The 11,009-nt window shown below is 36.4% G+C and overlaps 1 protein-coding gene across 1 annotated transcript in view; it reads right to left on the bottom strand.

The window, feature by feature from the left end:
* LOC117121348 (fibroblast growth factor receptor-like 1) overlaps positions 1 to 982 on the bottom strand; it is a 61,082-nt gene extending 60,100 nt beyond the window's left edge. Inside the window, exon 1 of the mRNA XM_033266512.1 lies at positions 432 to 982. The gene's annotated coding sequence lies outside the window, so the exon portion shown is untranslated. The remainder of the gene's footprint in view (positions 1 to 431) is intronic.
* Positions 983 to 11,009: the final 10,027 nt, after the last annotated feature.

Genomic DNA, 11,009 nt, shown 5'->3' on the forward strand with positions numbered 1-11,009 from the left:
ATATAGGCATATATACATATGTAATATTTTACAATAATAAACTATTTTTCTTCATACAACTTACACATGTTTAGTCAATGAAGAAATCATTAAGTACCGAGTTCAAATCTACCGGTAATTTAAGGGTAAAGTGTGGTATAACTTTAATAAGTGTCCAAGTGTACTAAAAAAGACTTGAATCACGGCGGGTTGCAGACTTCAGCAACACTGCAGACTTCGATTTTATCGGAAACTGTCTGGCGCAAGAGTTGCCTCTTCAGAACGTTATGCATGTTTGCTGTTAAAATCGCAAACCGATTTGCTGTTTATTTAACAATTAATGAGAAGAACTTTATAGCCACGTCGTAAATGTCGGATATTACAGATTAAAAGGTGTTATGGTGTAAATACGAAGGTTTAATTGAACACTTTATGACAGATAAAACACTTACCTTAAGAAACAAAATAATAAGTGAATTATATGAGATGATAGCTCCAATGTGTAAGTCCATTCACGGATAACGCACGAATGGCTGGGTGGACGATTTTGTCCAACCCTTGAGTACAATAATAGTTTATTCAATAACACGAACGCCCTTCAAAGGAAGTCACGAATGCCCTAGTTGAGATAAAGTAAATTTGTTCCACTCGAGTATAAACAAATCACATGTAGGCTACGATTAAAGTCGCTGTTTTAGATTTTTTTTTTTTGTGTATACAAAAAATCCGTTAGCAAGTGCAAGGCAAGGAATATATCCAACAAGAAAAATGATCTACAGAATACGAATGCGTACAGGCTGGCATACACTGCTTACTACAGCCAACTAAAACGCACAATGTCTGTTTACTTAACTACTTCAGCGCTGTTGACACGACCTACTGTCGTAACCTATCAAGTACCGTCGAGAATTTGCATCTCGTGTAGGCCTAACTATTGGACGTCGTCATCCGAACCCGGGAACAAATGAGAACGAGGAGAGCACCAGGCGGGGAGGAAGCTCTGGACATAAGGACCAATGCTACGATCGACTGAAAATCAATTTCCCAATCACTACGGGTGTTTGTTCCATAGTTTCACTTGAATGCGGCAATAGGACTTTTAACCCTCTCCTGGTGTGAACATTGGTGAAACGATTTAAATCCGTTTAAATGCATGGTGTTCTAATAAGTTATAATCATTCGTTATGCCGCAGATAAAATCACCCTCAATTAGGATCACGGCGGAAATATCAAACCTGATCCCATATTTTTTGAATAATATTTCAATGGCATTCTGTTAATTTATTAATGTTTTATCGTTGAATCATCGTTCACAGGTCGTTGTATGACTAATACGACTGGTGTCAGCATTATGATTTTTTTTTCAAAACATTGAATAATTATAGGTTTAACCGGTCAAAAGCGTACCGCAAACGAAAATAATATTTCAACATCAAACATGCATCTAGGCTAATACTTAATTGTTTTGTTGTAATTTGAATATGGTATTAAAGTGGAATAGAGGAAGACTCTTGTGATTTTAAAAATGCAACCAATCAGATACGAGCGTATCTGTACGAGGTGCGGTGCGATACTTGCACGATTGGTAAAATCGGTAAGAGGTACCGGTACGGTACAATACCTTGTGAGGTACAGTGCGATACCAATGCGATGTGTGAAATCGGTAAGGTGCAGTAGCCTACGATACCTGCACCAATTGTAAAACCGGTAACATAGGTGCGGTGTAATAATGGTTTTGATTGTGAAGTGCAGTGCGATACCAGTACGACTTGTAACATACAGTACAATATTATGTGAAATGCGGTGCGATACCAATACGACGGTGCAATTCCGGTACGGTATGTTTGTGAAGTGTGGTGCGATACCAGTAGGGGATTATAATTTGTGAAATCCGATATCGGAAATCACCGAGGCCATAATCAACCGGAATTTACGTCGATAGACCCAATATGCGGTTATTAAATTTTAATGGTTTTGATTTAAATTACACTTTAATACATAAGACAGAATATTGATTTCAAGATTCGTTTCGAGGTTTTGAGACGACAAGTGGAGGGATTTTGAAAAAAAAATGACCTACGATACCTGCACCAATTGTAAAACCGGTAACATAGGTGCGGTGTAATACCGGTATTATTTGTGAAGTGCAGTGCGATACCAGTACGACTTGTAACATACAGTACAATATTATGTGAAATGCGGTGCGATACCAATACGACGGTGCAATTCCGGTACGGTATGTTTGTGAAGTGTGGTGCGATACCAGTAGGGGATTATAATTTGTGAAATCCGATATCGGAAATCACCGAGGCCATAATCAACCGGAATTTACGTCGATAGACCCAATATGCGGTTATTAAATTTTAATGGTTTTGATTTAAATTACACTTTAATACATAAGACAGAATATTGATTTCAAGATTCGTTTCGAGGTTTTGAGACGACAAGTGGAGGGATTTTGAAAAAAAAATGAATTCACTCACCACCTAGAAACCACCACACTCCCTCTGGATTGTACGGTACGGTAACCCGTGTACGTATCAATGCAACAGATGGACATAAAGCCTCCTCAATTTCTACACCACACCCGCGCGCTGGCGGAGGCTAGACAGCATTGATATTAACACTGGTTCATAATTCAGTAAGAGGGGATACATACAGGTTGTCATAACCTCAAGAACCGATTCTTATACCCTCCCGCCCTTGCTGCATAGGCCTACGTCTGTGGTGGCCTATGATTCTATCAAAGCAGTGGCGTATCTAGGTGGTGCGGGCCCACCCAAAAATTCTCGCGCCCCCAAAAAAAAAAATTACGGTCAAGTGCTTAAAAAGCATTTAAAATCACCTTATTTTGCAAATTAGCTCCCCTCAACTGAATTTCGAGGCCCTCCCACTTCACCTCCGCGCTCCCCCTCCCCCATCAGCACCCCCATTTAAAGACTTCTAAATACGCCACTGTATCAAAGGCCTCGGTGAGATATTGACCATTATTATTATTACTATAATCACAGCTATTGAGCATGTATTCAATTGAATACAACATTTTAACTTATTTGTTTTCCTTAGTATTGATATTAAATGTCTATACAGTACGGTACCGTACTTAAAGTTGATTTAACCCGGCTATTTTTTAGACATTCGTGCTGTCTTGTGCGTGCAAAAGGCTCATAAAGCCAGTTGCACGGTTGTAAATTAATGGCAAAAGGAGAAAAAAACCCTCGTCAATAAAATATTAAATAGCGATGTCAACAAAGAAATTATTTGATAACAAAATAAAAGGCATAGAATTGTTATAAGAAGTCGGCGACAAAAACTAAATTTTACGGCGTTGTCTAAATACCGACAGACAGGTCTGTTTTCCTGGGCCAAGGTCACCGGTCAAAATAACTTAATAACAACAACGAAGCAAAAAAACCGGAGAAAAAATATACAGACATGACCGGGTACAAGATTCCGTTGAATCAAATAAAACCGATTTGCATGAACACCAAAATATTGTAAAACAATCAACAATAGAACAGTCTATAAAAATTTAGTTCGCATAATGCTTCAAGTGATGTTTCTGAAAAAAAAAACAACACAAGACAATAACAATAAAAATATATGCTCCATTGTTTGAAGGTTTGCATGGCGAAGTAACAATAATAAATGTTTGTTTTACACAATACAGATCATCATTTAATTATTAATCATTATTCATTTAAACTGTAACCATAATATGCCTATATCCGTGCTCCTTGCCTGTCATTAAATAATAATAATTTGCGAAATTAAATTTTGTATTTGGGAAGGGTTTTTTTTAAATAATTAGGCCTATATAAAATAACAGCGTAACAATTGATCGGATGCGCTGGAACGTTGTGGCTTACGATTTACAACCGGTCAACTCATTACATTTAAAAGACACTCAATGTTAAATATTTATCATCTTTGTAATGTTGTACAAATTTATAATTTTGTTGACAAAGATAATGTGTGAATAGCTTCGGTCGTAGGACTATAGTTACATTTAACTGCATTGTTTTGAAGGTCGTCAAAATTATTCAAAACCATTAAAAAAAATGCTGAACTCATAATAGTGACCATAAACAAAAGACATTTGTATCATTCATATCATCTATCATATTATTATATATAAGTTCACAGAATTAAGTTCTTAACCGGATTTAAAAGTTTTCTGTGGAGAGTTAGAGGATAGTTAACACTTGTACTGGCGTCTTTGGCGTCGGCAGACAACATAACTTGCAGTATTAACAAAATATTGGCTTGGGATAACACGTTCATAATGTCTTAAGGTGGCAGTACTAGGCCTACGTGTTTAGATGGTGAAAATGCCGATGAGCCCGCATTCTCACGCGTGGAAATGTAACCAAGGTGACTTACATCCGCCTTGTCCCTGGATGGTAATGTATGGCGGGCGCATAGACTGAGTGATGCAACTAGCACGGAATCAGTTGGTCCTACCACTTTAAATGACTACAGATTCGACCAGGTTCATCATAGATGAAGATCACGTCTAAAATAGACTTTAGATGAATATAAGCCGGATAATCTACGCATTGGCTACGTGATGCGCATACCAACACATCGCCAGTACGGTCTGACATTCGTTGAACAGTACGTACATGTTTCATTTGACAATTTCCTAAATCACCGCAAAGACCGCCGCTGGTTATTTCTGAATCACCAAAAACATTGTAGGCTCTTCTAGTGCATTATTTTGTTTGTAGTGGTATTCAGTTATAGTAGAAATGATTCTAATAATTCCGCAAGATTTTAATGCCCAAAGCGAGATTTTTGTTTATTATTCTTTAGGCTTGTTAAAATACTCCACTTCTATGTGGAGCGCATTCACTTATCGATAATTCAAGAAATCAGATTTCGGCTAGGAAGTTTTAAGTTGTGAATTTGAGGAAATAATACCGTACCAAAACAAAAAGCAACCTCGCCTAAACGGTAACAATTTATAACATTGAGCAACAGTCAAAGTTAACGGTACCATGTAGGCCTATTATGTAACAATGAATGTGATTTATGTTGAGTCCGACCGCCCAACTTACAGGCGTGTGCGTCGACGGCAACTTCAGAGGCAGCGATACCCGCAACTCGATTGACCAATGGGAAATAAACAATCCCCAACTAACAACCAATCAACAAACAAGAAGCATTCCAAGGTGAAAGTTATTTTCTACTTTACCCCTACACTAATGTATTAGGCCAAACAAAAAATTGTTTGTTTGCCCTCCTCCACCCACCCCTAACTCACTGAAAAAAAATAGGTGCGGAAAAACAAACTTAAAACATTGTATTTTTTTTAGCTTTTTTTCTTTACAAATAAAAAAAAAAAGTGATAAGATATCCCTCTGTGGGTTATTTTTATTCCATCTGATAAATATTTTTAAAAAAAATTTAAAAAAACTTTTCCACCCTTCTCTATTTATCATTTTAAAAAAAAATGTGCAAACAAACAATTTATTTGTTTACCATATTACAAGGCATATTCATTACGCCTATTGCTATAATTATCCTACATAATGTGCATTAATCATTTCACTCTATGAGATGTCTGCATGTGTTTAAGACAATATCACTATGCCTATCATTGAATATCTATCATTAACATTTTGTATTATTATGTCTGTCGTATATTATTATACGGCTGTTATCATTGTACACAGACAGAGATTAATCTCCACTTTCCACTTTTTTTAATCTATTTTGTTGTACTCTGTGCATCATGTACTTGGACTGATATGTATTTTTGTATTTTATATGGACAATGTCTGAAATAAAAATGAATGAATCAGGAATATTTTGAATATTTTAATTATTATTCAGTGAAGAGTGAAACCCATGAACAGAACGATTAATCGTACACTAACTATGGCACGCCCAAGTGGCACTAAACTCAAACACACATCAAGAAAGAATTATAATCCGTGTATAAAGATGTATAGTTGCTAAATGTTTTAAACTATCGTGGAAGTATGTCGAGTTGACTTATTTTGTAGGAACTGAAATTGATGTATGGACAAACCCTGTGGATTATATCGTTACACGATTCATCATTAGGCAACAACACATTGCAGCTGGCCAACTGCATCTTAATGAATAGTTAACTTTTATATTGAGTTCCAGTTAATCATTGAATCACCAAAACAATACATAAACCAGTCGATTTAGGAACATGGTCAATTATCCCCACAATCGCGTCATTAGTCAACGCGTTTGTCTGGCTTTCAACCGAACATTATAAGAAAAATCAGTAAGTTTGAGATCCGATTTGAAACAATGTGGAATGAATTATACTAGACGCTCAATTTAACATACGGATCTACCGAATGCATATCAGATTCGTGCGAGTTTCCAAAATTAGATTGAATGCCTTGATGACTTTCCGATATTTCTGCTGCGGGCGAAATTACATTTCATAAAAAGGACACGTTACAAGGAAAATAAATGGAATTACATCTGAACTTGCGCAGTATTCGCATCGTGCCAAAACAAGTACGATTGTTACGGTATCGTTTAAGATTGAAGCAACCAATAGGATTCTCATATTTCATTTTTAATCCATTTTATTTACTTTCCAATGATTTAACGAAACTGTTATTTCTCCATTCAATCTTACTGTAGTTATTGAGCTAATCCAATCAAGGCACGAGAAATATGCAATCGAAAATAATACGTGTATAAAGAAGATAGATTGCTTGCGATTTTTGTAGCATCCTTCTAATATAGGCTTAACCGCTAAAAATCACATTTGCGAAGTTAAGCCGGTATGATGAGAAATTACCCGTGAAATCTGGATCGTGACAGGGATGTGCGTATGATAAATGGGGTCACTTAAGTTCAATCTCGTCATTAGCTGGAATAACTTCATTCTTATGCGATAACAGATCCCCTACTAGTCTTTTTTAGTCGCTTGTTCACTTTGTTTATACTGAGGTTATGCTAAACAACTCGCTATTCATACGGTGCCCACAGAGCGTACCTGCCCGTACGCAAAAAATGTTTGGCACCTTCGGCCATCTTTGTCTTAAACAATGTTTGGAATCTGGTTAAAACCCACGAATCCAACCTAAATTAAGCACCGATTGTATTATGATCCACATAGGACATGCAACATGTTGCACTCGTATGCTGAATGTTAACATATTTCAGAATATGTCGTTTGTTTTTACCTTCTAATATAGTGAGTGTATAAGCCTATATTATATAGGCCTATACATATTAAATTATATATACATTTATACATACATATATATTCATGTCGTTCTAGATCCATAATGAAATATAATATTGTCACTGTCATTGAGGCTGTCTATTGGTACGAAAGCAGCGAGAAACAATAAACGCCATATTCTAGCAGACCCGTGATTACGAAAATGCTTGTGCCACAGTACTAAAATTTGATGGGGGTCTTCATTGAGGTATTTAAGAATAATAAGCCATTTCAAGGCTTATGAAAAAATAATTTAAAATCATTCATTATAGCAGCAGTACTGTACTAGAAAGTGAATATGTTGTCTGAACCTGAATGTTGTCTGAAAACATTATTCCCAATATTCATCTAATGTATAATAATATAGTGAAATCATGTAAACCAGATAATACAGACACAAAGCGTATGGTTGCGCGATTCCTTTTTTGAATGTAGTACAAAGTATACGTACACTATGGGATAAATACTAATAATAACATAAATGCTAATCAATTATCACGATTTCATTTATTGCCAAATATCATAATATATAATGATTGACATGCCTACAAAATTCCAAATACCATGTTCAACGCTCTGCCGTTCCTGCGGTGTTAAGGCCTACAGCACGCCCATGGCGACCAAATCGCACAGGAAAATATGCAAATAAGCGGTTATTCGTAAGCAACAGTGCGGTTCGGTTAAAAACAAAACATACTTTGACTGATGGAAATAATAAATAATCGTAAAGTTACTATGGCAACCACGGGTAGGCCCAGTTGGATTCGAGATACTCGACAATCTAGTCTCAGTAGCCTCTTTCCAGGCGCTCATACATGGCTAGCTGACCCCTGGTTAGCTGACCTATCGTTTTATTTTTTTTGATCGGTTCATGTGACATGACCGGTTGAACATTCGGCATTAGAGAGTTACCGTAACATGTGGCCATTCACGCACTTGTATAAATCAAAGTTTATTATTTCGTTCGCTAACAATTTTAACAACACAAATTAAATTAATACGATACGATTTTCTCATTAATTTCTTCTCTGTGCACTTTGCTTGTGGTTTCTTAGCGCATAGAGACGATTTTGTATTATGCTCTTTTACAAGTAGGCCCATCGCCACACCATTAGGCCTATTTATACCCTTAAGTTAGAGATTATGTAATACAAAGTTGGTGTAAATAAAGAATTTCTTTATTCATTTTGAAGCTGATAACAGTGCCAAGAACATGATTCGATCATTTACCTAATGATCAATTCTTCAATGTTTTTAAGGGTTTCCTATATCTCACGAAAGACAATAGGCCTTAAAATAGGTCAAGCTTTAATTAAGCAGTACTCGGCGATGTGTAAGTCTATAAAAATTTGAAAGTGAGTTTGCCTATAAGCCTATGCCTTGTCTGAACTTTCTGAAGTATTCTGTCTGAACTGTGACATTAAGTTTGTCCTTTAGCAAAAAAATAAAAAATAAATAAAAAAAGAAAACATTGCCAATGTATACATGCACGAACACACTGCAACAGCTCTTTGTTGATTTGTCTTCAGAAACGTAATTTATTTTCATCATCATCGACTGTTTACCTTACCCCCTGTTCACCGTTGGGTGACCAATACATCAGTGACGTCATAGTTGAAATCGTTTCGTGAGTGTGATGAAGACAACGTTGAAGAGCACATCATTGATGTCATAATTGAGAACATTTATTTGCGTGCGGGTGTGCGTGTGTGGAGGAGACAACGCTGGAGCACATCAATGACGTCTTGCTGAAAACATTTCTGTGTAGGTGTTGTGCATGCATGGAGGAAATATACTAATATGTTTCCTTCATGGTGTGTGTGTGGCGTGAAATCAGCCACCGTAGGCGTGTGTATATGTGAACAACGTTAAACACCAGCGAAAACACAAAAGCATTAATTTTCAAAACAATACTGTAAGAAAAATTTAACGGTGTTTTAGTCAATGTAGGCTATAATAGTTTAATACCGTCAAACTGTAGGTCTATTATTATTAGTTCTTAGAATTGATTAACTAAAATTAATAATGGCGTAAACTCATGCATCGTTTTAAGTAATTGAGGAAAAGCCATTACGTGAAGATACACTCATCAATATAGGCCTATAATTATATATGTTTTTAGATCATGCTTTTGCAGACATCAATCGAGTCTTTATTGCATTAATTTTCCGTAGCCTACTTTTCTGACTTTTAAGCGAACCACGATTCTAGACAACAATAAAATCGACCATTGTTCTTTAATCGTGCCGCTTTGATTCGCCGGCAAAGTATTTATGTAAATTGTGCTAATCAGATATAACATAATGCGCATCCCAATTTTGGTATCATAGGAGGCTTGACGTCTACTTATATTCATTTCATGTTCGTTCATACGCATATGTAACAAAGTATAATTTCATAAATACCTCATATTATAACCTGTTAGGCCTATAGCCATACCTTTAAGTTACGGTCCCGTAAAGCACGCGACGCGGAGAACGATAATTTTGCGGCCGCATTATTTTCCGATATAGCAGCAGGCTTGATAAGATTCGAGCATTAAGCCTAGAAGCAACTTAATTTATCAACCCGTATGGTTTATTTAGCTTTCACCTAGGTCTCAATAGTGTTGATCACCCGTGGATCCTTGGCCCTAACCTCTAGAGAGGCCATGCCTTTGATACACACCGCTCTTGTTTAGACTACCTAGTCACTGCCATTACCGTCTCTCCCGTGATAACAAATGGATTAGAGTAGTGGATGACTGGTTCCACTGCTAATAACCGACGCTCATATTGAATTTTACCCATAAGTATTCCATTATTCCTGCCTAGCATGAAATGTGATCAACCATTAACATTGAACAATCGAAAAAGCGTCGTCAAGTCAGTGTCATCACTTTTCTTTCTTTTATATTTTTTCTTGTTTTTTCTTGTTTCCTTTTTTCTCGTCCTTTTGGTAAATCCCCTTCTCATCACTATTTCATCTGTGACAGCATTACTAATAACAGTTATCATAGTCTAAATAATAATTATCATTAGGCCTATATTGAAATAATATTATGGACATTAAATAAGGCAATTGTGTGCAGCCAGATACAAACAGTACAAAGAAAAATATCAAGGCCAACTTGTACAAATTAGTTGTAAAAACGTTAGCCAGTCAATTAGAAATTGCTTTGGTATATAGTATACTACTTACGAGACTATCTTCCTTATGGCATATGAGTAACTGGCGCACATAAGCTCTAAAAAATAAATTTCAATACGTGTCCCCTTCGTTTTAAAACGTCAATTTGTCATGAACAATTTAGAATGATTATAAAAACACAAGTAGCGAACATTATTATAGAAAAAAAGTTATAAAACAAACGATGGTACAGTAGGCCTAATTGTGTATTAAATCCATCTGACAACTTATAATTCGATGGGATTTACTAAGCGCGTTACCGTAACTTGACAGGCTGACGAATTATGCACGTCTTTATTGACCTTTTGGGAACACCCCTTGTATAAAGGACTGGTTGGAAGTACTGTACAGTAATGTGAGGGACTTTGCGGCTGTCTATACTGAAGTGAAGAAACAATATAACACATTATTAGCCAATAAGTCTATATCATCATCATCATCATCATCCTCACAACGTTAAAACTAAGGGTCTAAGACTGGAGATAATGACACTGGTCTTAATTTCCCGTTGTGTTGCAAGACATACTGGTCTCCCGTGAATTCGGTCCCTTGAGTCTAAATCCCCCATTACGTTACGATACAGATGGACGGATAATTTCAGTGGCGGGAGAGAAAAGGGGAGAAACCCCTGTGGCAA

The sequence above is a fragment of the Anneissia japonica genome, unplaced genomic scaffold (genome assembly GCF_011630105.1).
Source record: "Anneissia japonica isolate Jap-2015-1 unplaced genomic scaffold, ASM1163010v1 scaffold21_len1647178_cov195, whole genome shotgun sequence".
In the NCBI taxonomy this organism is placed as follows: domain Eukaryota; kingdom Metazoa; phylum Echinodermata; class Crinoidea; order Comatulida; family Comatulidae; genus Anneissia; species Anneissia japonica.